Consider the following 24,541-nt stretch of genomic DNA (forward strand, 5'->3'; position numbering starts at 1 on the left):
ATTTGCAATAAACCTACTTCTTCATTTCTAGAACTTTATGATCGTAAAGTTTTCTGATAGAGGTAACTACTGTACCTTAATGATTCAATACAATATCCTATCTCACACTAGGCAGTTCAGTTATTTTACAATAATAGGTGTGTTTAGTTCAATTTTGTCAGGATATTTTGAAGTCCACAATGAACTAAGGAAAGTAAGGAAATAAAAGTTAAAACTTTGGTCTTAAACCCATGACTTTTCAGACAAATGAAACTGACTTTTTCAGTTTCTGTAGACTTGTGTCATAAGCAATCTGACACAATCTGTCATAAGCAATGTGTTTTTTAGACAGAGGGAAATTAGTTTGGAGACACGTAAAAAGATGACTTGCATTATGCCTGGCTACCCGAAGGAAACAACTTATCATTTTGTTAAACCAATGAGATATGTAGGAAATATAAGAGATTTCCTAACAGTTTATTTACACAAGAAACAAGAAACGCTTTCCTTTTTAAATGAAAGAATTTGGTCACCCTCTTATTCTGCACTACTAAAGATAATTTTAAGTGGATTTCAGTTTCAGATTGCTGAAAATGTATTAACACATGCTGTGTTAGAGTAAAATTGCTTAGAGTCATTCAAAATCAAATAATAATGGATCATGAACTCAACCTTTTCACCTAAATTTGCAGAAGTTTTCTACCTAGACTTTCATATCTGTGTTACTTCCATCTTTCTCAGAGGGCAAAATGAAAGACAGCCTTGACATAAAGACAGTAACCTAGGAGACATCAGTGTGCACAATGAACTTTTACTGGCTCTATGAAACTGGGTGAATCTTGTATGATCAAGTCCAAAAATCAAATTTTATTTTGAAGTGAAAGAAGGGATTCATAGCCCTCTGTCAAGTTAACAAAATCAAACATACTGGCTAAAGGATTGCTTGCAACCCTTTATAATGCTGAGGACAGGGGAATAAATCATTCACTTCCCTACAGTTTAAGTGCCAGCCCACCTTCAAGACTAAACACAAATTTGTAATTAAATACCTAATGTCATTTCTTTCAGTCCAGGGAGACTCGTGTTAAATGTTTCATTCCTCCATGCAGATTGGAAGCCATATATCCCAAAAGAGTCTTTTAATCATCAGGAAGATGAGCTGAGGGATCCTCAATCTGCCTACTTGGTATTGTTCCACTTTGCCTAAGAAAATATTGATTTAATTGCACTTACTAAAGCACTCATCCTCATCCAGTTCCTTCTTCCACTAATAATTTGCTTATTTATGTTGGAAAGGGAAAGCTATGCTTCCCTTCACCTCTGCATGTGAACTCACCAGTTATATAATCAGTTTCTCATGGTCTTTGGCTGAATCGATATTTAATTACTCTGTGTAAGTGAAATAAGTTCAACTATTAGTAGTTACTAGCAGCTATAAGTACTTAGTTTTTTGGGTTTCTCAGCTAAAAATCAAAAATCACAGAGTGAAAACGGAAAAGAACAAGATATTCTGTATCCTGAAAATGCTGTTTAGTTGTTACCTGAAAGACTTTCAAGGCACCATCCTTGATTTAATTTTGCTCTCTCTGTGACCTAATCTGCACAGTGTTCTTGGTGGATGTTTTGCTTAAGCTCTGCAGATAAGTACTTAGTGTCCTTGTCAAAGTACTGAATGCTAACAAGACTGAAACAGTTTTAGACAGGACCAGTAGATCTCTAGGCACCTAAGGAAATGAAAGTTGGAAATTTAAATCCCAATAAACTTCAGTTACCTTAAGCCTTAGCATGAATCTTTGGCATGTGAATAGGAATTTAAATTCCTGAAGTTATAGTATTTTATGGTCTAGTACTTATATTATCTATGAAGTTCTTCAATTCTAAGGAGTTCTTTAAAAACGACAGAGCAGAATTTCTCCAGTGTATAAGTATTTTGAAAATAAATGTATTGAATCTCACAAAATTTAAGGATCAGCTATGAGGCAACAGACCAAAATACCAACTCATATAAATGATATATACTATGATATAGCAGAGTTTATTCAGTGGTATTACAGAATGTTTTACCTTTGCCAGCAAAAACAGTCATGCAATGACAACACCTTTACAGTTATAGCTAGAAATGTTTCCTCATATTCATGGGCTTTGCAGACATTAACTAATATATAATCAACAGTGGCATAATATGACCATATAGGAAATGGGCTAAAGTTTGGAAATAGAGTTTGCACTTAGATTTTCCTTTTTGAAGTTACTCAATAGTTAATCCTTTACTTCAGTGTAATATGAAAATATTTCCAAGATGGTAGGATTCACAAATCTAGAGTAGTCACTGGGTCTCACAAAAAGCAAGTGGTATTCAGTCTTTCTAAAGAAAAAAAATAGGAAAATGCAGCATATCTGCATTAGTCAAGGGCATACTGAAAATGAGAAGATAATACCAGGAACAGGAAACAGAACCTTTGCTTCAAACTCAAAATTAGGAGTGGGGTACACCCATGTCCCAAGAGGAGGTGGCTGTCAGAGGGCAGAGATGGGCATGGGAGTTCTGCTACAGGTTTTGGCTATGCCAAAAAGTTGCACGTTTGTTTGCTTAGCTTTGCAAATGAGCCTTAATCTGAGCTGGTGAAAAACATCTTGACCAGATGAAAGATGTTCATCCTAACTGTCCTCAGTGTTGATGTCTTGCAATACCATGAATACTGACAACAGCTAATAAAGAAAATAACTAGTACGTGACTGTTAAACAGAATGGGCTTATTGCTTGACACTTCACCATCTTCATTAGAGCAGATTTACGCTAACTACAGAGACAACATCACTAGATTTATAGACCTAAAGTAATAAAAGGCAAAGTTACTCTTTACTCAACAGAAGCCTCATTGTGGAGATTTATATTAGAAAGTCACTTCATCATCTTCTGATTAATAATTAATTAACGGCATGGGCTCATTCAATTATTCCTTTCTAATATTTTCACCCTATTTCCTTTTCCACCAAAAATGCAATTTATTATAAAATACTGCCAAAGGTGATTGATGTAACTGAAGACAAATCTCTTAAATATAAAATTCTTGTTCAGAAAAAAGATGCCAAGTTTCATACCCACAAACTGATGACTAATAATGACCAAAAAATTACTAATACTTATTGTCTTAAAACAATACTTGACCATCCACTATTGCTTCCTGAAGGCAAAAATTTGGGAAACATTTTTACAGAGATGAATGATTTTATTACAAGCAATATCATCTGTAGTTACATACGTTGAACTCGTAATAGGAATAGCAGGATGAAACAAAGGATAAGAATATTTTGTCTGAATATTGAGACAAACTTCCGAACAGGGAAATCTATTATACTCTGCAGTCATTTCCTGGAGCATATTATGTTTGTATTTATTTTACTCTCACTGCCCCACAAGTCATGCTGATTTCAAGACCAAAGCACTTTGTGGAGTTTGAATTTAAACCCAGATGATTGAAAAAGCAAACAATACATTTCAAGCTAACCTCTCTGTGATTGCTTCTGTTTACTTTTTTTTTTCTTTGTACAACACCTACTTTTTTTTTTTTTTCTTTGTACAACACCCACTTACCAGGAATTCTAAAGCTCTGAATAAAAATTATGTCTGCCTGCTGTGGAAACAAATTACTCTTTATTTTTTAACTCCATTTGCAAAACATTATTCCAGATGTTATAGTATTGTCAGATGTAAGACAACATGACACTTCTACAGTCTCTTTTCAAAACAGATTTTGACATAAGGGAATTCTCCACATACTCTGTTGTGTCACTTCATTGATTATTTTTTTTAAAAAGTCTTAAACACATTTGGGAAGGAAGGAGGTCAGATAATAATACTGCAATACTAGCTGTTCAGATATATTTTTCCTGATAGTTTGGAACTGATGACACAGGGCATTAGAGAGTCTTTCACGATCCCCAAAGTTATCTTTTTTGAGCCAATTAAGAAGAAAAGATACATTAAAAAATATATTGTTTGATTTGGGGAGGGAAGCTTCACCAGTGGTAATCAGTGGTGATTTCTTGGATTTGTTGCCTACATGAGGCAACATACATGTGTATTACATGTACCCATAACTGGATTTACAAGAAAAGCTGCAGTAAATTTCTCATTGCTTTGCACTTACTTGGTCAACCCTCATCCTGACAGATGGTGATGAGCAGTTCAGCAGCATCCCTAGTCATTATGAGGAATACCAATTTTGTTGGTTAATGTCACACAAAGCAGTGTGTGACCAGTCATAACTCTTTACAGCCATCTGTTCCTGCTCAGTATAAGTAGATTATTTTGGTATGGACTATGTTTTTTATATACCAAATACTTTATTGCATCCAGTCACCCAGAGGAAGATGGGTATGAATAGGACACAATTAATGATGAATTTGTATAAATAATACTACATATTTATTCTTCACAGATTCTTCAGAGGAAAACCAGGCATTTTAAATTCATAGAAGTACTGGTAATAAAGAGGTTTTTACATAAAATGCCGAGGGACTTGAAGATAACGGTAAAATATTTTTATTGAAGAATACAGATGCAGCATTAGAGTTATATGATACATTGCATCTCTTCCCATGCTATTCCTCCGTGTCTGAGATTCGTAACTTATATTCATGCCATGATTTTTAATGTACAATATACTGATGCTTCTATGTCTTTAACGAAGCAGCTGTAGAAGTAGGCACATATGAGTCAGATGGTCAATACCAGAGCCCTATCCCTGACAGTGGCCAGCAGGACATGCTGCGTGAAGATCAGGTAGCAAAGAGTGATTTCCCCCTCGCTCCAGAATTTTCTCTGAACATTCTGTGACGTGTGGCTCAGAAAACCCTTGGGTCAGAAATGAAAGAGACATTGATTTTATTGTTCTCCATCATACTTTCTATCCATCAACTTCATCCTAGCCTGAACAATCCTAGTCATTCCTTCTAGAGAGGTAGGTTGTGGAATTTCGAGAAGTATATTTTGTCTTTTGATGATTTCTTCATCCTTTTATATCTTTGCTGTATTTCTTTCAATCCCCTTTCTAAAATTTCTCTTGTTATAATCCAAAGTTTTGTTTGAATGCAGAGTAACACACAAGATTTGTCTTTGGTTAAATGAGAAAGAGAACTCTCAAACCATGAGCTTAGTTGCATGCACTATGCTTAGTTCATATCCCTTCTCTTTGAGACAAAAGTTCTGCAAAACCCTAGGATTAAAAATTATTTATTCAGTTAGTAGTTGTCAGCACTAAATAATTACCTCTAGAATACTTTTCATCTCTAAGTCCTTAGACAACGATGGTATTTTACATGTTACTTTCTCGTGCTAATTACAAATGCAAATAAAAATTTTAGCATATGTTAATGTTTTATTTTTCTCTATTAGAAACATAGAACTGCCATATATTGTAAAATTATTGGGAATTATTAATCTTCAAAGCTGACATTATTATATGATAATTGTTTTGTTATTTTCAACCTGAATTAAGGATATGATATAATTTATCAAGATAAAGATGCTCAAAGCACTGCTGGAGAAAGCAGCTGTGTATACTTCCTGATTTTTGAACAGTTGAATTATCTCAGCCAATAGTATATTAAAAGTCTTTTATTATGAGGAGTTCCTGTGACTTTTAACTGACCTATTACTTCATTTTGATTGTTTGTGAAATAAAGATTTAGAGGCTTAAAATACTCAATCTCCATTATGTGTACTTTCTAAAATGCTAGTTGCACATTTAGTACACCAATAAGAAGTTTCCATTTAAAATGAAGTCCACATCCATGCTGGTGTTAAAAAACCAGACCAATATGTCATTCAGTGCAAAGATAAAATGTGAATATTTTTCTTCCCCAAATATGGAACTATAGCCTGAAACTTTGCATAAGCTGCTAAGGGATTCCCTTGTGCCTTCCTGTCAGTGAGGATAAAAAACATCCAACACCACACTCTTCTCCATAACCAAAATTATGCATTTTAAATATAGGATTTTTCAATATGACTCACCTTTTCCACACAGAAATTTCTGTTTGCTCAGGAATTCTTCTTAACATGTCACTAGTTTCTCAAAATTTTCAATCTCCTGCTGAGACTAAAAGAACTGTTGACCATTTAAAAAAACATATGTCAAAGAAAGCCGAGTCTAGACAACTGACTGAAGTTTAATACAGAATACAGTCTGTTGGCCAAAAGGATCTGGGAAAAGAGAGTACTTACAAGTGAGGTGTCATATTCAACAAAGTTTTTCTATTGTCTACATGAGTAGGAAGAGAATGAGTATGTCTAAGGAAAATAGAAAAAGAAATTTCCTGTAGATGTTATTTTGATGTAAAATTAGGTCCCTGTTTATTACAGCCAAAAGAGTGGGGTTTTTTAATAATTGGAATACAGTTGTACCTAAGAGAATTTGTGGCAGGAAGAACGTGACAAGGAATCATGGGAGTTGTAGTTCTCTGGGTTCTCACGCATGCTCAATCAATACTTGATTGTCATTGGCTGAAAGATCATGTGACATGTTTAAGCGCTGTATTTAAACATAAGAAAACTACAACTCCCATGATTCCTTGTCACATTCTTCCTGCCACAGGAATTCTCTCTTTTTATTGTTTATTCTGCCTTGAATTGTTTCCTCCATCAAAATCATCTTGTAGTATGATCGCCACTTTGGATTATAATGGAGAGATAAGGGATATCCTGGATAAGAAGAAATTAATTACATTAAAAATCAGAGTGGACAAGAATTATGGATGTTCTACTTCAAAAATGCTAAAATCTGTAACATACTTCTTATAGGCAATGCATTTAATATAGACAAAAATATTTCTAATACTACTGAAACCAAATATCTCTTGGAATAGTGGAAACTTGTGAACTACCTTAACTTTCCAAATACCTCTGAAGCTGAAGTTACAATAATATTATCTGGAACGTACACTCAGACTTAAGTGGAGAGGTGATGGAAATCACACAGAAGCATTCTAGTACTTATTAATGTTAAAATTGTGTTAGGATTAAGCCATGCACACACAAGAAAAGAATGGAAAAAATACTCTGACACAGAAAGCAACATTTTACAGGTCAGAGAGTAATCAAATAAGATACAAATTACCAGGAGTCAAACAGAGCTAGATCCAGCAAAGCAAATTATCCAAGAACAGAGCAGAGTATAGGCAGTGGTTGAGCTTTCCACTTTCCATACTTTGAAAGTAGTTGTTTTCACCAAATAACTTGCATTTACAATTTGATCAATTCTAAAACATGCTGGGAATTTTTTGCTTGTTTTGGGGGTGTAGGGATTCTTTTTTCAAGTTCTGTGATGATATATTCCTCCTTCTTTGCTTGTGCTTTGGTGAAGATGACATGTAGGAAGAAAAAATAAACGGCTCAACTTCCAGGAGCAAGGCTTTGCAGCTAGGACTTTGGTATCTGTGAAATAATGTGTGTATATAAAATGCCATTAAAGGGAGCTATGGTACTCAGGACTTTAGACACATTGGCCTACCCTAAGCGAAACATTCTACCTGCTAATCCCCTTTTTCCTCAGTTCCCATCTCCAATGCACAGAATTGATTTGGTGGTGCATGTTAGTGCAACTTTCTTCTTGGACCAGACCTTTCCCAATGCTTTGGAGATTCAATCATGACATGACAGCATGGGGACTGCCAGGAGATGGGTGGCGTCTTCACCGTGATAGAGATCCAGGTCCTCACGTGCCTGAAGATTTTTGTTTGAAGTTCTCTTTGTTATTTCCTATTCAACCATTTCTATTATGAAATTTGGAAGATAACATGACATAAAAGATGAAATTGTAAGTGATAGTTCACCATGAAATGTTACCTGAAAACCAAGAAATGAAATGGTCTTCTGCAAAATCAATTTTATGGAAACAGTGCCTTTCGGTATATAAAGAAATATGTTTTTAAGAGCTTTAAAATATCAAACTTTCACGTTTGTCAAACTTCACAAAGTCTGGGGTTGGTTCAAAGCTCCATTTAGCTGCCATGTATTTTTCCCTTTTATTTCCTTTTCCATCATTTTTGATTACCAAGATTTGATGAATTGTTATCACAAAAACATAAGAACTGGCCACTTGAATCAGCTTGCTTTTCTGTCAAGAATGTCTCAGCAGTAGCTTTCATTCCTTCTTTGAAAGATTTCTTTTCAAGTCAAATGGAAAGCATTATTTTATAAAGAAGTACCTTACTGCTTTATAGCTCAATTTTCCAATGCTTCTGGAGAGAGACAGACTTAAGAGTTGAAGGCACTTGGGACACTGCAGGAGGCACTTTGCACAGCAGAGAACTGAATCATTAAATACAGTATTTTTTTAGTGCACATACAAAAAATATTGGCTTTGAGCTCTGTTTTGTGCATCTGTACAATGTTCCATTTCCTGGTAATATTTTTACAAGTGCTGTACCTGCTATACTGTAATTGAGTGTTATCGGGTTGATTTTTAACCTGCTTCTGTAAGTATCATAGAAGACCTAAGATTGCAAAATATAATGTTAAATATGCTACTTAAAGTGATTTCATAAGAATAGGAATTATTCTTTTGTCTGTTAAGGACTGTCTATTTGAGATAGAGTGAATAATGTTTATTTGTTTCTGTGTTTTCCAATACATCTGTAAAGTTTGTTACATTGTTATCATCATCATTGCTATTATTATTTGGATCAGAACAAATAGTAAAGAGGAGCAGAAATGTCATGCACTCAGGTCAGCTGCAATTCTGGCATATAGGTAAAATAACATAGCAAAATGAGGTGAAATTAAAAAGAGTGGGGTATTTCCTCAGGTGGGAAAGTTATATCAAGACTACCTGAGGTGTTAGGAATAGAAATTAGTGAAATGAGAGTTTCAAAGGCTATGAACAAAGAGGGAAAAGGTGCTTTCTAAGGAAGGTAATTGTAGAAACCCTGCTTGGTGCTGGGTGCATTGCACAGTCTTAGGTAGAGCAATAGACAATGGCAGAAGATAAAAAGAGAGAAGCCAGGGCCTGGTGAGCAGTGGACCCGAAAGCCTCAACCACAGAAGCAGAGAGGACCTGGGGAGGGAAGGATGATGGAGGCAGGGAAACCCTTAAAAAAAACACAGGCATTTTCCCACCAACGTTTTTCTGCTACCGGGAAACCTATGCGTGCTCTGTTTAACTATTTGGGTGCCCATAAGCATCACATTTTTGCTTGCAGCCTCCTTTACATGCCAACTCACATTTCCCAGACACATGTAGCATTGGTGCTTATGGTACACTGAAAGTTTTGTTCTCTGATATGAAACCTAAATTTATCGGCTTAGAAACCTTAATTTTTGATATTTTGATGCCTTTGAAAGGAAGGGAAGAAAGATTGTCATAACTGAGAACATGGTCAGGGAGATCCTTAACAGAAGAGAAGATGCAGAAAATAATGTACTGAAAGGAAAAGAAATAAGAGAAACAACTAGAAATAGAAGCAACTAGAAATAAAAACAAGAGAGTATAAAAGTGATTGAATGAACCAATGAATTCGATTATGCAGCAAAACACTACCAAAAGGACTATATGGATTTATATACCAGATAGGCTACTTCAAAATCAGATTTTTTTTAAAATTAAAAATTATAGATTAGATTAAATGATAAATAAATTATACATTTTATTTTGTAATAAAAGACAAAAATTTTGGACTTCATATAAGAGAGGTATTTAAAAATATATTTCAGGGGACAAAATATAAATATTTTAGTAGAAAAAAAGGAAAGTTTAACTTTGATTTAAGAAGACTTTCAAAATAGATCGTAAAATTATTTAAAACTACTGCGGTTTCATTTTAATTTATAAAAAAATTGCTTTTAAAATAACCTCATCTTAATACGGTTTTGTTCCCATTTCATATTTATGTTGTTTCAGAAAAGTCGTACTTGCATTTTTTCTATTTTATTTTTTAATTTTGCAGTGGTTAAAGCTGGTTTCTATTCTGGACATAAACTTTTTTTAACATTCTTTTTGATTCAGTTTCTTTTTGAAACCATCCCTTGTTTGATATCACAATATAATATACTGGAGAAGAAAATTAGGCAAGTGCTCATGAGGTTATGAGCAACAAAGCTTACATTATTTTTAAATTATCAAATAAAGTGAAATAGACAGGAAACTTAAGCTTCTCTTTTATTACTTCTTTTCTTCGGCTTCCCATTTCCTGGGAGAACATGTGAAGATACCATACAGTTATTGAGATAAACTGAGTGTGGCTGAGAAGTGAAGATATTCAAGAGAAACAGTGCAAGACCAGCTGTTTTAGTATGTCAGGTACAATAACAGCACATGCTCCAAATGTAAAGGAAATTGCTTAACCCTGCTTAGAGCAAGTGTGTGCAGATACACCTCTGGGTGTGTCTGGAAGTGGCTGAGTATATCATACTCAGTAATATATTTTGTGGAAATTGAGACATCCAGTCAAGGAGGCTATGATGCAGAATCTCTATTACTGTGTTTCTTATCTGCTGACTGCCAAACAGAGGTTTTCAAAACTTTATTTTTGCTTTCTTTATATCATGCATTGCTCTCATGAGGGTTTCATCAACTAGAATCCATAGAAAGCCATTTCTTATTCAATAAAACCCATAAATAATATTGGATGAGAACAATACAGTATAAGTTAAAAGAGAATTCTTAGTTGAACATAGTATAAAGAGTTTTGAATTTTTACCTTCCTAGGTATTTCAACATTTGTTCATACGACATCAAGTTACAGCTGCAATTATACATTATACAAAACACAAGGACCACTTGGGAGAATAAAAATAAACACAAAATACAATTGAAATAGACCTACTGAGTAACTGCATTTTAGGTGAACAAAAATCAGAAAGGAATGATTCCTTTCTTCAGCCATAATTCTTCATTCTCAGCTCTTATTTGGGACTCTGTTAACACCAGAGAAAAAACTTGTAAATGTAATTTAATCTTTCACCCTTTGGTTCTTTTTTCTTCTTTTCATGGGATTTAATTCATGACTGAAGAAATCAGTGTCAGCAATTAAACAGAATACCATATTCAAACATATAACCTCTTCTTAAAACAAATGAAGTGATTCAATTGGTTTAATTTATTCCATAAATTTGATTTTTTTTGGCAATATAACAAAATATATGACATACTTCATTCAATTGAATTATGTTCCATTAGATAATTAAGTGAATATAATTCAATAATAACATGACAGAATAAAGACAAATATTGAAAAGGGATGAGCTTTTACTTTGCCAGTTTTGTGAAGAGGTGAAATTTCATATGACAAAGAATGTAGTTTGTATTAGGTAAAATTGTCTTTTTTGTATTTTCAGCTTAATATAGGGAGGAAAAGACATTTAAAGACATATTTTATATGAGTTTTACAGATTGATTTGAGCTAGAGAGAGCAATAAGAAAGAACGTCTCAACATATGATGTCCCACAGGCACATATAGTGCCATAATCTCACTATATCTGTTTATGGTCAGAAGCCTAATGTCACTAAGGTGAATACTGTCTGCTTCTTAAAGAATTGCTTCTAGCAGAAAAATTGCTTCTCTCCGTTGTCCCGTATTTACAAGTTCAGTAGCTCCATTTCAACAAATATATCAACTTAGTTTCCTAGGTTTATACTGGAACATGATGGAGATAACAGGGCTCTCAAAGCTGTAGCAATGATCAGCAGAAAATGTCAATGTGCTCACAGTATTGCTGTGATTTTTCAGACCTTCCTGATTTTCCAGACTCACCTCACCTCTCAGAATCTTTAGGCTGTAATACTGGAGTGAAAGTCTCTAAGAAATACCTTTGCTAGATTTTTCCATTTCAGTTTCTGGTGCTATCACTTTTTTTCACAGGTAACACTGAAACAAGTTTTTCAAAACGATTCTTAGTGTTTCTTATTTCTGGAAACTAAACTGAAAAAGCTGGAATCACTTCTGAACTTTTACCAAAAAAATGAAGCTTTTACTCCAGTATTAGAAATGGTCAAAGGTTTGATGATCCTTTTTCTCTGCATACTCATAAAATTACTACTTCTTATTACAGGCTCTTAAAAACAATAACTGTTAAAAGAAACTACCCACATCTCTTCTACAAACAAAATAGGGCTGGGTTTTTTTGTGGGATTTGTGGGGTTTGTTTGTTTGTTTGTTTTTTCATTTTTGTTTGGTTGGTTTTTTTCTGGTAAACTGGTGATTCAGAAAGCTGACAAGGAAATATGAATTCCAAATCAACCATACAATGACAAAGCAAGCAGACTTCACACATCACCATAACATGTGAATGCAAGGGCCTACATCTTTTTGTTTCAGTTCTATCATCTTAAATGCTTATTTCATTATTCAACTCAAATGATCAGAATATCAAAGACTGCAATTTTTGAACATTTCCCACCAAGTAGAATTTATTCCTTCTATTTCCTGGTGTCAAGCAGGTTTCAGTCTCATGCTGAGTAGATGCTTTACTAATGTTTTGCACAGTGGTTAATCAAATATTTATGCAGCACACAAAGGAAATATACTTACATTTCACTGCAGATGATTGAATAAGTTCTATACCATTTCCCAATGAATAGGCACGTCCAAACACTTTCAATTATTCATGTTCTAATTTGTAAATATTGCCAGGAGTTCTTCTTATCTGGCAATGGCTGCTAGTCCTGCAGCTGAGGAGAAAGAATGAAATAATTCCTTCCATGAACAGCAGATATATGATAAAGAATAATTCTGTTCTTTCAATATGCAGGTTCAGTGCCAGCTCCTAATTTAGAAATTAATGCTAATCCATAAATATAAAAAATTTTTCTTACCTTCATTATAGCTGAAACATTCTGCTACTTCGTATACTCTTGTGCTCTGAAATGGTGGTTTAATCTTAAATAAGATGGAAAAAACTTAGGAAAGTAATTTTGCAAATCAGTAATGTATGCAATACCTTACTTCTGCTCTCTAAAATGGGGATAAAAGCATTTTGAAGAATTTGAAATTGACAGATAGGAAAATCAAGGTCCTGATCTGACAGAACCCTTGTTTAGGCAGTCCTTACTGATACAAACTGTTTCATTTAAATTCTGCTGGATTAGGCAATAATACATAATGTACACATTAGTACTTTTTAGTTGAATTCTTTTTGTTGTGACAGGCAGAATGCTTGATTTGATTCCTAGGAAATGAATTAAACATTCATTTTAATTCTATAAATAATTAAGATAAATGTGCACTTAACTGATACAGAGTGTTATGTGTATAAGAAAAAAAAAATATATATATATATAAAAGGAAGAAAGTATTACTTCTTAAATCTGAGTTGGCATCCAGCTAGGAGGAACTACAAACCTGCATGATCAAAAAAAAGAAGAAATTCATTAAGGAGAAACACCGGGTTTTACATACAGATAGGAATAATCAGGTCCAACATTATAGATTGAGAATTATACATCTGGGCAACAAAACTGCAAAAGTAGGTCTGGAGATGAAAACGGATCCAAAGTGATCATGCTCAATGCTTCAGAATAGAAAATATTCAGAAAAATCTTATGAAGTGTTTTGATGTACATATGTATCATCATTACTTGTAGCAATGATGTATTCCTGATATAATGTATAATATAATGATATTGCTACAGTATACAAAAAAACTTGTAATACAATAATTACTCAATCCACAGACTCGAATCACCCATACATTATCATTTATCTAATCATTCCTTCACAGAAACTGTAATTATAGTTATTGTATGAAAATTTAAAAAAAAATTGTTGCTATGCCTGAGACCTTCATCTTGCATTTCAAAGCGTATCATTTTACACATTCTTTTATCACTTTACATAGATGAGGTTCATCAAACTGGAAGTAGATGCTCATCAGTTTCATAATAACTACAATAGTCATAATATTTTCTCACAGTTCTGAAAAGATGGAAAAATTTTAAAATAGTTTTGCTACGGTTGGAATATTTGCTGAAGAATATGACATGACAGTCCTCATCATGATTAACTTGCTTTCAGTTATATGTCAGAGTTCTGATACAAAAAAATTAAAATAGGTAACCGTGAAAGAATATGAAAAGTCTGTGTGAAAACATCTACATTTAAGTCAGTAAGGGAGGGGAAGAGAGAAAAATAGCAACATGACATATGAGTTAGTTTTTCAGTCAAATGATATTTCCTATTGTAAAAAGTCCTGTACCTTAGGAATCTTGTCTTACATAGTGAGGTCATTTCTCTTTTTAAAATTCTTTTTCTTAGCTATTCTACATAAATAAAACTACTGTTGTGATAAAGAAAGTGTAGCTTTTATCAAGTGTTATCACAAGGATTTGTGACTGATGGGAGGCAAACATCGATCTGGACTTTGCTTATTCTGCTTATGATGGCATTAAAAAGCACTTTAGTGGGTAGACAGTTTAAATTTTTGTTCTGACTTCTGTGCCTAATCATTCAAACATGGCAAATATATCCAAGCATCCTTTTTTTCTAAAGATGTATAAGTTTAAGAAAATCATTTAAGGAGTCAGCCCAGCTACAACATCATAAGAACAAGACTAATAGATTTTATTTCTATATGCGATTGTCTATATATGATTGTTTCTGGTTATTATTTATCAATGTGTATGTGCAAAATGATGATGTTTCCTTCTTTTCTTTTACAGCTGTGAATTTAGATGTTTCCTTGCGGATTATATGGCATTCCCTGTAGCAAATGGACAACAGTCCTATGGGCTTACTACACATTTTGTCAATTTTCAACAAAAAAACCTACATTAATTCTGAGCTATATTTGGAAACTGGCCATAGTTTTCTCATTAAATAAATCTTCAATGAAAAATAAGTTTTGGGTTACACGACTGAGATATTAATCAGAAATTTTCAATTTGATTGTTCTCCTATCAATGGGAGATAATGACACTCTCTACTAAACCTAAATACCTGTAGTGCAGGCGCAGACAAACTAGCTAACTAAATAACTAAAGTCTTCCTCTTACTTTTCTGTTGAATTGGACAAATGTTAAAACCACCCATTGAAACTTTTTTTTTCACTTTGTATAGTGGCATATGCACAAACACTTCTGTCAGCACAGTTAGTAATAATGTGTAATTAAAATCAGATCCTCAGGGCTTTGTATATAACTGTGCTATTCATGCCTTTTTCTCTCTTCAGTTTGAGTGTCATATAATATACACATTCCTCTAACACTACCCTTGACCTATGAATCCTCTTCAAGAAATACAAGTGTTGTTATAATGAGCCCTTTATGTTGCTATTCTCTTTCCATAGAATTTCTGATTGAGCAGTGGAAAGATTTTTTGGGTCACAATATTGAAAATCAACTTTTTAGTAGAATATAATTAATCTTTAACACTTGGTTTTCTTTTTAATTTTTCTGATTAGCTGCTAATGTTGTGTTTGGTGAATGCTTGTGTTTGCGTGGGACAGAGGCTCTCTAAGGCTCTCAGCCTACAACATCATAGACACTTAAATCAGCAACAAGCACTATTTTAGATAGACCTTCCCATTTTGTCTCAGAGGTGTAGAAAAAGCTTTTTAAAGGATTAAAGCATCATATATTATTTGACCCATGTATGGAAGCCCAATGTGGTATGTTAGCATATCCATGAACTCTCTAACCAACAATTCAGTATTTCTTTAATCAAATGTCACAACTTCCTTGATTTATTCTGACCCTGTGCCTTATTTTTTCCCAATCCTTTCAACTGTATCTATGCAGGCTCTGACATCCACTCCTTCCCCAGCCACAAACCCAATTAACGTTTCTTGACATGTTTTAGCTGTCTGTTCTGATTTCTGCCACAGTCAGTTAAGTTGTCTAAAGAGATGTGTTCTTCTCAGTGTGTCATCTAGAACAGTGACAGTTTTGTTTTCCTCAGCTCTTCTGCCTTTGACTTCTATCATTATGGAGTTAGAAATCTGGGATCCCTTTTCAGTTCCTCTGCATGTTCTGGTAGCACTGAGCAGTGCATTGATCCCTCTCCTCCCCTTCACAACAAACTCCTTCCTCAGTGAACATGTTTCCATTAAGTATAAATCTGGCATAAGGAAGAGTTGATGTTTTCCAAAAAGAACCAGATTTACAGAAAAAAAGACTGGGATCCTGGTGCATGCAGCCCAGCAGGTAAAGAGAAGTTGTGCAGAATTAAGCTTATTCATGGATAGCAGTTCATCACAATTTTGTAGTATAAATTTAGAATTAATGTAGCCTTTACCTGATTTCTTACTTTGCAACCACCTCTGAAAAGGTCTGATTTCTTCCTGAATAATGCCATTAACATTTACACTGACATGGGTAATGAAAATAAACTTATCTCTGATGTGACCATTTTACAATTGTACAGTTCTGATCTTGCATGACTCCCGAGATCTTTCTGCAGCAACATCTCAAAACTTTGCAATTTTCTCAGTAGTCCAAGTCAAAGTTATTCAACTGGGCCATATCAATTTGGCCTTTGAACCTTTGGTTGCAAGCACCGAAAACTCTGTGAAGGGGGGAAGATTAGGTGGAGAAGGGGTTCTAGTAAGCTTCTAGTCTCTTAAATGACAAAATAAGATGATCTATGACTTTGAAATCCTTTCAGTGTGGCTCACAATTGGATTGAATACCTCAACCAGGAGTGGACAGGTAAAGCTGGAGTCTCATAATTTTATTTTAAATTGCCTCTGCAAATCTTTTATATACCTAATTTAAAATCTTTGCTCCATACACTTCCACCCTCTTTTGCCTCAGAGAATTAACGTGATAGACCTCTGAAAGCAATTCATTAATGATTGAAAAGTCTCTAGAGGCCAGAAGTTGAAAGGCTGAAATTTTTATTTGTGTAGTGAAAAAATCGAGGTAAGTAATACACATTTCGAGAGACTACTGTACATTTGCCATTAGATTTTATTTACTTTGGAAAGGAAATGCCTTTCTTCTAAATACGTTCAAAATATAGTAGGGAAATATTAGTAGCTCTTGTTTCTGAACTTTGAAATATGGTTTCTCTTTTTGTCTGAAACGCAAAATATTTTTCAAATGTGTGTTTGAATGAGAAAGAGGAGTAGAGGGATGTAATATGTAGCCCAGTACAGTTCTCATTCTCTGAATGTTGGCGAAGCATTGCTACTCTGTGTGAGTGCGTATGCGGGCACGTGAATAAATCACTTGCTCAGATGAAAAGTTTACATTAGCAGCAGTTGTGCCAACTCACACGGCCAGGAAAATCAGAGACTGACACAAAAAATGGCAAATATATTGCAGCATAAAAGGTCACTTCAAGAATTTCTGACAGCCTGGAACATTAGAAGGTCAAAAATCAACAGCACATTGTCCTGTTTGATTAGATTGTGCTACTACACTCTCTCTATGGACTCTTATTATCTAAAATAATTGCATGCTCTTTTGAAATCAGACAGTCATTCAAAGACAGTATTTCCCATTTTATTGAGAAATGAATCAAGTGTAGCAAACAGCTCATTTTATTCCAGAAGTCCTTTTAACATGCAAATAGTAGAGTCTTTCAGTGAATACACTTCTGTTTGTGCCATTAAAGATAATGTAGGAACAACTGATAATTGCCCAGTTTAGCAACTGTGTGCCTAAAGCTTGACTGTATATGTAATAATAAAAGATCTAATAAAACAACTATTTTCTAACTTTCTACATATTTTGTCCATGTGTAAACCAGTAACAGAATCTCTGCTGATTACTGATGTATCGAACTCCCCATCCTATAATTTATAAAACCTAGAAAACTGTGGGGTTTTTTCCTACTTGTCTTGTTTTTGAAAACCTCAAAACATTTTATGAGAAAAGGCTCTGAACAGATTGACTGGGAAAAGCCTTTTGGATCATCACTGAAAGAGATGAAGATACAGAATATATTTTCCCAGTTCACCCCAATAATCTATAAACAAAAAAACTTTCAAAACCATAGAGATATCTAATAGTACAAAAAACTCTTTAAAGTAAGGATTTCTTTGAATCTGTTTTCTCATCCTTATTTTACCAGTCTGTTCTATTTCACAACATGCAGACCCTGCACCACAGAGACCTCTATAAATACATCTTACTGTCTCCACAAAAACACTGTGAGATCCATACTCTTATGGATATCAGCGTCAAAAGACCCACAAGTCATGAACTTGAACAAATTTTAAAACAAGTTTTAGCAGCATCATGACATCAACACAGTACATGGGATTATATTAGTAAGGAATATTGAAAGCTTTGCCATGAGTTTTAACTGTATTTCTTAATATTTGAAAATATGTGAATCTGGAACAGAATTGTAAAAGATATCAAGAATAAATGAAGAAAATATTTTCTGCAAAAGGCACATGAATGATACTTCAAACATTTAAAAGCAAAACACTGAATTTGTGTGAATTTGTAAAGAGTTTTCCTTCTTAGGGTATGTCATAGTAGCTCTGAATAGGTTTATAGAGTCATCTTAAAGTAACTTATATGTATAGTAATTTCAGCCATTGATAGATATTGTGAGTTAAATTTTGGATTCAGAGGCTAGACATATTTCAGTGTAGTTCATTGGTTAATGTCAATTTTATTAGAGAGGAAATATTTGACTTCTTTTGTACAAGGAGGACATTTAGGAAGCAGAAACATATTTTTAAGCTGTAAAACCAATGAGACTTTTAAAAACACTACTTAGCTGCAGAAACTCTGATCCAGTCACTGGGAGTCAGGAAAGATCATCTTGATTCTCTGGTATTGTTTGCAAAATTTAAAGAAAAATTTAAAGAAAAATCCAGCAAAACTTTTAATGTAATGCAGGTTATTGTCATTTCTTTCTTAAAGAATAGAATCTAGATTTATAGAAAATGAATGGTAGAGGATAAACATTTGCCACCCTAGTGTGCCAGGTGCAGTAACTGTATATTCTACTCCTAATCTGTAACCATGCCATCTAAAAAGTCATCTGCTGAGATGGAAACCTCTCAGTGGTCTGGATCTTGTTCCAAATTCCCTAGTGTCTATTTTTGACTTAAAAGACAGGGGTGAAATCAGTGGATCTAACTTTGCACCTGAGGCAGTAGCAGAAAGTTGTCTCAGGTTCAGGTCATTGCTACAGACAAGTTTTGAATGCAATATACAGGTTCCTGGTTTTATAAAAGGAGATTTTATTCTTGCAGAATAAGCCAGAGTTGTCACCTCTTTTGCTTTGTGATTTGTTCTTTCTGAAAGGAATTAATTAAAATGTTGAGGTAAAAAATCCTAGGTTTCTCTTGAGGCTTTCTCTTTTTGGCATTTGAATCTCTAACCTCTCTGTTGCTACAGACTTAAAATAAAACCCAAACCTTTTATTTCTGAAGGAAAAGTTTATGCAGAAAACTAGTTTTAACCTTCTCTTCTGATTCCTGTGACAATAGTCTCATCTCTATCAAGCAGAACTGCCTGCCAGAAAATTTCTCAGATGTCAAGAGTCACAGTACAAATATTAGTGAATTTAAGTTTTCTGTAGACAGTGGAGCTCAGAATAATTTTGTGCTCTTTCAATTAGGTAATGCATAATAGGTTTGTTTGCTCTTATCCTCAATTATTCTTTTTGGCTTCTGTGTGTAAGCCAAAAACTTGGAATGCATCTAGCTGAGGAAAAGACAATATGAAAGTAATGTAAAAGTTTGGTTTATACTACTTTATAGAATTAAAACTTACTATAACTCATGGCTGTGCCTTATATCTACAAGGAAACTTTGTTAAAATATACTAGCTAGCATCTACTGGCCATTTTTAAAGGCTTTCACTCTTTCCTGCTGTTTGGAAGAGGCCTGCTGTGTTCTTCTGTCAAAAGTAATGATAGGCTTGTTCTCTGCTAAGAGGTATAAATAAAATATGTAAAATAATAATAAAAAAATCCCTTAGGAAGTATTCTATAATATTCTGCAATATTACTTGTCTTGAGATAATTTGGAAGGGTGGAGACCTTGGGGAGAAGTCTCCTCCTTCAGGTTCAATACCCCTGGTTTCTCCAGTACAGAGAGAAAGACCAAATATGCCCAGATGTAAGTGAAAAAATAACTCTTTATCAAGAAAAATGCCAATAACAATACTGATAAAACTGGGTTACACCAACTGATGAGGAGAAACTTCCCAGGCCCTGACCACTGGACCAAATTGAGATGGCAACTGGCCTCCCACACCTGGAAAAACACACGTAGCCATAGTATAGAGACAAGATGGCCATCCTTCCACATGGTTTGCCTTCCCCACACCTGGAAAACCTGGCAGGAATTGTTGGAGAGTCATCCCCAGCAGAAAACAGTGGATAGATGGGATTCAATACTGTCAGATGCTTGTGTAGCACTGCAGAGACTGCAGTGCTGGCATAGGCAGTCAGAGCAGGGCTGCAGACCCCCCAGGCGACTGCTAGGACCCACAAGACACCCGTTGGATCCAATGATGAGACTTGATTGTTTCAATTTTGATGTTCATCAATCCAAGTGGGGGTTGTAGTGCTGTCGAATTGGTGGTCACAGTCCAGATCCATTGAGGTGGTGGTGGAAGTCCTGGGTAGTAAGGAGAGTCCTGTGTGGTGAGGGAAGAAAACCCAGCGTTGAGTGAAGTCTGAGTGTTGTTTTTATTTGTCTTATGCTAGTTAGGAACGTCCCTGGTACCTCCCCTGGGATAGGGAGTTCTACATCAGATGGCATAATACTGGAACATGGGAACATTTCAGGAGCCTTTGACAAGTTCTAAGATGTTACAACTGCCTGTTACATCAGCACAGGTGGATCCATTATGGCTCACCAGCAGAGAAGAATATCTTCAGGCCATGTATGAATTGTCCTAGTGCTTCCCCGGAGCGGAATTATCACAGCTGAGTCATTTGTGTAAGGACAAAGAAACACTACCCTACCTAGCAAGATTTTCCTCTTTCCTTATCTTGTTTAATACCCAGTTTGTAGCCTGAGGTGTTGGATGTGCACACGCTTTGCACCTGGGTGGCCACTCTGTAGGTTGTTACAAAGCACACTGCTGATTGAGCTATGAGCACCAATAGTCCAGTCTCCAACAGCACCTGTGCTGTCCCTGCAGGTGGTCCAATGTTTTAGTCATTAATTACTAGCATTCAGTCTCTTTAAAGACGACAAAACACAAAAAAGCCGAAAAGGCATATTTGAAGAAAAGAGAAGAGAAAAGAAAAGGTGGATACCAGACCTTTTGTATAACCCAGGACACTACTATATCCCCTAAATAAAGACCAGAATAAACTGGACACGAGAGGTAGGATACATTTAACTTAACTTTAGAGGTTTTGTAACCAAGATGAGGTCCTTTCTCAATTGGGAGAGGACTGAATGTTTTTGAAGAGTGAGTCATCAGAACTCTTTTAGACATCCACTTTAGGGTGAGAGTCATTATGCCCTGGCAGTGGCTATTTCTATCTATGAAGGAAGTGTAAGATGACTCTTTCAGTGCAGATGATTATCACCAATAGGTGACCACATTTCTTTGATGAATCCCATATACGACTGTGCATCCCATACATCCATTTGCTGGAAGACTTTGGTTAAGGTCAGAGTGCACTATAGCTATATCTTACTACCAAGAAACTGTGCACCTCAGGATATTTAAATCTCTGACTACACAGATATCAAGCAGTAAGGAAGGCACTGGATCTGGACCTTATTCATAGTGATTCTGTACCCTAGTCCCTACACCAATACTTCCTGTTGGAGGATGAATGTAGCAGCAGTTCACATCTGTAGGCAGCCAGATGAAATTGAGTTACCTGCAATTCAAATTACCTTAGCAATGTAATTATCAGGACAGGTGGGGTAACCATGTGATGTTGCTGCAAAACAGGATGGCTGTACCAGGCATGATGTGCTCCTCACTGGCTGAGAGTCCTCCAAACCCAGTTATCTGACTGTCATCTCAGGCTGGAGTCTTAATGCTGAATTGCATCCATCAAGTGTGTATGCAAGCCAAGTATTTACAATGTACATATTCAGATCTGTCATCAGAATGGAGTTTTCAATCTACTTGACTTAAAGAAGTGGCAAGACTCTTCCAATCTTTGTCTCTTTAACTGCTGTTATTCTTGCATAGCATATAGCCTTTAGAAAATCTCTATTTCAAAGGATCTTCTTAACAGTACTTTTTTTAGCTTTAAGATGGATTCAATTTTTCCTCAAATCCTCACATATTGCCTATATGAGACTGAACCTATAACTTAGCTCAGGACACTTCAATAAAAGTAATAACTTTTTGTATGCAAAATGGGTAATCCCCTTTTAATCTCAGTTGGTTTTCAGTTATTACTGCTCCATTAGTATTCTAACATGCTAATTGTTATACACTTTTATCCTTCTATTACTCAGAAAAACCTGAATTAATTTTCTGACACTTTTTCAAAAATACACCCCTAGACTGAAGTAAAGATTAGGAAGTTTCAAACCAAAGTTAGTTTCATAAGCTTAATGAAATACAGAAATAGAAGTTATATTGAAAATTTTAACTTTTGTTAATGCTAAGAAAAAAAGCCTATAAACACAATGAAGAATACATGCACGACACTTGTGACATTACTTGTCAGTGAAATAAATCACTGCTTAGATGCCAGAAAAAAGGGTTTCAGGAAACAGCATATCATGGGAGCTCAATGAATGACATTTATTGACCATTCATTGCATAAAGATGTCATCCAGAATATTCAACCTGATGCTAAACCTCACATTCTGGGGGTTTGCAGATTTCGCTTCCAGGTGAGAAAAATATTTCTCACCAGAAATCCTGAGACTCCTTTGATATAATGAAATTGTTACTTTGAGATTAACATTTGAATATGCTATGCAAACATGTATTTTTGAAGGGCAAATAAACAAAATTGCTGGGGTTTTGTCATGGTAAGGTACAAAAGCATGACATCCTTTATCTCTGAAATACATGTCTTGCCTGTCAGGCTATTTTCTACTATTTTCAACCATGTTTGTAAATCCAGTCATAGGATGGCTTCAAAAGAAAATCAGACTCTTAATTTCTTACACATATAGATATGTATTCTTACACATATAGACTTTTCTAGACATTTTCTGAAAAGCAACCTTCTGTTGCAGCATGAACCAAACACTCAGAGGAAAACCCGGGGCATTGAGTGAAGAACTTCCACCTGGCCACTCTCTGTGTGTAATTCAAGATGATGTTCCTTGTATTCCTGATGGACCAAGTCACAATTACTCTGTCAGAGAGACTGGCTGTTACAATGTCAGAATTTTAATTTTCTGTGGGAAATAATAGAGGGAGATGATGCTTCCAATGGAATTCCCCAAAGAAAAACAGAAGATCTCTTCATGTCAGTTTTAGTAATGTAGATATGTGAGTTAACTGCAACCAGAGTTTCCTCATGTACCTGAAAGTTGTTGGAGATTTCATGCCAGGTTTTTTCCTTATCCATGAGGGTACAATTAGACAATATCTGACAGAATCAGATTAAAATTAGTTATTATGTACAATTGTTTAACATTCAATCCTTCAACATGTTGTCTATTTAGCCAGAAATTCATAAGTAACATGAACTCAGCATGAACAGTTTCCCATGTTGTTGTGAAAAAAATAAAACCCTGTAAGGATTTTCTGGTAAATCAGTGTAACATTTTGAAAGTGTCTGAAGAAAACATGAAGTGGGATTAAAAACAGAAGATAAAAGTAGAGAAAGGCAAAGACAAAAAAGAAGGCGAAGGAAATGTAGGACATGCACAAAAGAGCAGATTGAGATATAGTACAGCAGAACTGCAGACAAACAAGGATTAACCAAACTACAGACAGAAAGCAGAGGATGTCCTGTCATTATGGGATTACAGAAAAGAAAAATCTGCACAAAAAGAGCACCAGAAGCTGAAAATCAGGATGATGTTCTTATCCATTCGAGATCACTATCAAAACTTCTGTTGACAGCAGAATTATGCTATACATACATGGGGGAAAAGGTATACATTCATATATAGGCATTTATATGTATTCAGATGTATATATTCACATGTGGCAGGGAAAGCTGGAAGAAACTTACGTATATTTTTACAGCATGATTATAATGGAGACACATCTGAACATAGCAAAAAATAACTTCATTGGGTTCTGATAGCAGTCTGGCAAGAACTTATTAGTTGAATATTTGTCATCCAGAAACAGTGTGGAAGAATGAAAAGACCTGGAAAGGACACAATACTCTGTTTTTAGAATAAGCATTCTAGTTTTAAAGTGAGATTCATCAAATTCAAAGTCAAAAAACACACTTTATAAATAACATCCCTAGGTCCACAGGTTTCTCTAGGTCTGGACATTCATCTGCTAGGTTTTCAAGTCTCAATAAATCTTCAATTGCTTTTGCATGGAGGTTTTATCAAACAAAAGTAAGAAGCAAAGTTAATTTTCTGTCAAGGGTTGCTCTCCCTAGTCTGATGACCTGCTCCAAAATGGAAACACAAAAAATACTGTCTGTAGGAAACCTGTTTGAGAGGGTATGTCAAGAAACTTGCAAGGTCTTCTTAAAATGAGAGGGATTTGTGTGTTAGTGTGAATGTCTAGCAAATAGTATCAT

The 24,541-nt window shown here is 34.9% G+C and overlaps 1 long non-coding RNA gene across 1 annotated transcript; it reads right to left on the bottom strand.

Annotated features, from left to right (window-relative positions):
- Positions 1-1,046: 1,046 nt before the first annotated feature.
- LOC108641013 lies at positions 1,047-6,386 on the bottom strand. The gene is made up of 3 exons (XR_003916212.1): positions 6,209-6,386; positions 5,999-6,092; positions 1,047-1,182 (listed from the first exon to the last, which is right to left on the bottom strand). It is a non-coding gene; the product is annotated as an uncharacterized LOC108641013 (long non-coding RNA).
- Between the last annotated feature and the right edge of the window lie 18,155 nt (positions 6,387-24,541).

Source organism: Manacus vitellinus, unplaced genomic scaffold (assembly GCF_001715985.3).
Source record: "Manacus vitellinus isolate BGI_N305 unplaced genomic scaffold, ASM171598v3 scaffold_5_pilon, whole genome shotgun sequence".
NCBI classification, from domain to species: domain Eukaryota; kingdom Metazoa; phylum Chordata; class Aves; order Passeriformes; family Pipridae; genus Manacus; species Manacus vitellinus.